Source organism: Terrapene carolina, unplaced genomic scaffold (assembly GCF_002925995.2).
Source record: "Terrapene carolina triunguis isolate 2854851 unplaced genomic scaffold, T_m_triunguis-2.0 Scaffold49, whole genome shotgun sequence".
Taxonomy (NCBI): Eukaryota; Metazoa; Chordata; order Testudines; family Emydidae; genus Terrapene; species Terrapene triunguis.
In genome coordinates this window covers 3373720-3377340 of record NW_020664400.1, presented here as the reverse complement: position 1 = coordinate 3377340, position 3621 = coordinate 3373720, and the positions used below count along the sequence as shown (strand labels likewise).

Here is a 3621-nt window from a genome sequence, read left to right as displayed (position 1 = left end):
CCGCTCTGAAAATCTCCAGGCTGAAAATTGGAGCCTGAGTGAGTGGCTCAGGGGGAATGTGCGTCAGAGCCGGGCTCAGAACCCAGGACTTCCCGTGGCCAGGCTCTGGCTGGTTTCTTTGGGGTTCCCCAGAGCTCACTCCCAGGCTCCCTCCGGATCTGAGCTGTGCCCGAGGGAGGGGCGGGGGGCTGCCCTAGATTTGCAGAAAGTGCATACGAGAGAGCAGTATCCCCCCCGCCCGCTGGGCGAGGCTATGGCGGGTTCTGCTCCTGGCACCAGGCGCTGGGAGCAGCCGCCCGTCAGGCATCGGTGGCGACCCCCCCGCTGCGCAGTGAGGCCTTGGAGACCTCAGTGCTGACGGTGGACATGGGGACGCTCTCGTACGTGTCCGTCTCCGCAGCGCAGCTGCAGCGGTGGAGAAGGGCTTTGAGCTCCTGCTGGAAGTTGGTGTTCAGGAAGCCGTAGAGGACGGGGTTGATGCAGGTGGAGGCCATGGCCGCCAGGTGGCAGAGGGAGAAGAGCAGGTCGTGGTAGCAGCCGGAGATGGTCTCGTGGGCCCAGTCGTACAGGGCGTTGAAGACGGTCAGGGGCAGCCAGCACACGGCGAAGGCGGCGACGAGGCAGGCCAGCATGACGCTGACCCGCCGGTGGCTGGCGGCGCGGGAGCCGTGCGGGGGTCGCTCCAAAACGTCCCGTCGGCGGCGCAGGCGCAGGAAGATGCGGCAGTAGCAGGCCAGGATGAGCAGCAGGGGCAGGCAGTACTGGCCGAGCAGCAGCCCGGTGGTGTAGGCCAGGCGGTGCCCGTCCGACGGCCACTTCTCCACGCACACCAGGTGGCCGGCAAAGGCGTCGAAGGGCAGGCTGAGGTTGCGGAAGGGCTCGTCCGTCAGGACGCTGAAGGCGAGGAAGGGCAGGGAGACACAGCCCGACACCAGCCAGGTGACGCTCACAGCCAGGTAGGCGTGGGTGGCCCCCGGCTTCCACCCAGTGGGGTTGATGATGAGCTGGTGCCGCTCCAGTGCAATCCAGGCCAGCGAGAGGACAGAGACGGTGACAGAGACGCACTGCACGAAGGGGCTGGCCTTGCACAGGAACTCGCCCAGCACCCAACGGTCCATGAGCGTGTAGATGACGGTGACGGGCAGGCACACCACGCTCATCAGCAGGTCGGAGCAGGCCAGGTTGGCTATGAAGATGCTGGTGACGTTCCTCATCTCCTTGTGCCGGGCGATGACGCAGACCAGGCCCAGGTTCCCCACCAGCCCCACGGCCAGCAGGGCACTGTAGGCCACAATCAGGATGGTGCTGTTCCCCACCGAGGGGCCGCACGGCCCAGCCTGCTCCCAGGGCAGGCTCAGCCGCTCCGAGACGTTCAGGTACATGAGCTTCAGCAGCTCGTCCATCCTCTGCTCCTGGCCGGGGGCTGTGCCGGGGGCAGGACACTCTGCTCACAGCGTCCTCAGCCTGGGCCAAGACAGGGAACAAGAGCTGGGGAGGGCGGCACGTGGGCGTCTCACCATGTGGGCATCCGGCTCGCCCACATGCCGCCGTGTGCCCGATCAATGCCCAGGCCCCACCCCAGGTCCAAGCCACTCCCGGTGCCCTCCACATACCTGAGCCGCTCCCAGCCCCCCTGGAGCCATTTCTGATGCCCCCAGGCATCCCAGCAGCTCAGATCCTTGCGTGGCTCTGCCAAGCCTCCTGCCCCCTATGCCTGAGCCCGTCTGCTCCCTGGCGCCTGAGCAGTGCCCACCCCATCATGTACCCCAGGGCCCCCTGCGTGCCCCAGCCTGCAGCGGTGCTGAGGGGTGAGTGGGAGGCAGTGGGGGAGGCGGGGCCCAGCGGGGCAGGGAGGGAATGCCCAGCGGGCAGCGCAGGAGGCTGGGGGGCTGATTTAGGGGATCGCTGGAAGGGGGATGCCCAGCAAGTTAAACCATTCGCAGGGGGAGGGAGTGGAGCCCCAGACGGTGCCAGGAGAGCCCCCACGCTGCTGTCACATGGCATCTCCCTTGGGCGCTGTGCCGGGCCGGAGCCGTGTGCCAGGAGGGAGCCCAGCTACCTGCAATGGGTGGGGGCCGGCAGGGGCTCTGGGCCCCCAGGGGACAGACAGACTGACATCCCCCCAGCTCCCTGCAGACAGACAGACAACTGGATAGCCTCTGATGGCAGGAAGGGGTTATGCAGCCTGAGCCGCCAATACCTGGGGGCAGCCCGTGGGGCCGGCCCCTCCACCGGGTGGCTGGGGGTGACAGGGACAGTGTGAGGCAGCAAAATATACTCCCCCCCCGCTGCCGCCCCTCCCTGGGAGCCCTGCGCCTTGGGGGGGGCATGGAGACAAGGACCCCACAGTGGGGAGCGGAGCCAGATGGTGTGTGTGTGTGGGGGGGGTGATGTGTGCGGGGGGGCCGGTGTGTGTGTGTGGGGGTGATGTGTGCAGGGGGGCTGGTGTGTGTGTATCTGTGAGGGGGGGCTGGGTGTGTGTGGGAGCTGGTGTGGGGGGGGCTGGGTGTGTGTGGGGGTGATGTGTGCGGAGGGACTGGTGTGTGTGGGGGGGACTGGGGGGTGATGTGTGCGAGGGGTGCGATGTGTGTGTGGCGTGGCCGGTGTGTGTGTCTCTGTGGAGCCGAGCGGGGCCGGTACCCGCGGGATCGAGCCACTGCAGCGCGGCCCAGGCCGGGACCCCCCCGGGCATCGCCCCGCACGGACCCGCCCCCTCACCTGGCTCCGACAGGGTCCGGTCCGGTCCGGCGCGGCAGGGTCTGGCCCCGCTCCGGGCTGGCGGCTCCGCTGCGCTCCCGGCTGGCGCGGGAGGGGCCCGGCCCGTCTTAAGGCGGCGCGGAGACGCCCCGGCCCCCGCCTGGCGGGGGGGTTCTGCGGGGCGGGGGCGGCTCCTGGGGTGGCACCAGCCGGGATCCCCCGGTAGCGGGAGGCTCCGCGGGGCTGGGAAGTGATGGGAGGAGACACGTGAACTGCAGGAGCTCCCCCCCCCCCGCAGCCCTGCAGTGCTCCTCACTCCCGACCTGCAGCCCCCTGTTCCCCTAACCCTAGGCTCCCCCGAGCCCTGCCAGTGCCCTTCACTCCTGAGCCACAGCCCCCTTTTACCGCAGGCCTGGGCTCCCCCACTCCAGCCCTGTGGTGATCCTCACTCCCGAGCTGCAGCCCCGTTACCCCAGCCCTGGGCTCCCCACCCCCACAGCTCTGCCGGTGCCCCTCACTCCCGACCTGCAGCCCCTGCTAGCCCAGCCCTGGGCTCCTCCCCACCCCCAGCTCTGCCTGTGCTTCTCAGTCCCAACCCACAGCCCCCTGTTAGACCTGTGGGGAGCAGGGCGCAGTGTGGCCGGGTGTGACACACCCATGGGTAGCTGGGCAGTTGTGGCAGTGTGTGACACACCCGTGGAGAGCGGGGGCAGTGTGGCAGGGTGTGACACACCCGTGGGGAGGTGCTCACCAGGGCCAGCTCAGCCCCTGTCTGTATGGTCGATCCCCAGCACCCAGTGGGGACCCCACGGAGCAGGGCAGGCGGCCTGGGCTGGGCGGTGCCAGGGACCCTGGGCAGGCTGGGCTGGGGGCTGAACGTGGCAGGGAGCGCGTGGACGGGTGGGCTCCCAGCTGCGCTCAGGG

At 69.2% G+C, this 3621-nt stretch overlaps 1 pseudogene; it reads right to left on the bottom strand.

The window, feature by feature from the left end:
• Nucleotides 1-299: 299 nt before the first annotated feature.
• On the bottom strand, nucleotides 300-2758 carry LOC113407635 (annotated as a pseudogene).
• Nucleotides 2759-3621: the final 863 nt, after the last annotated feature.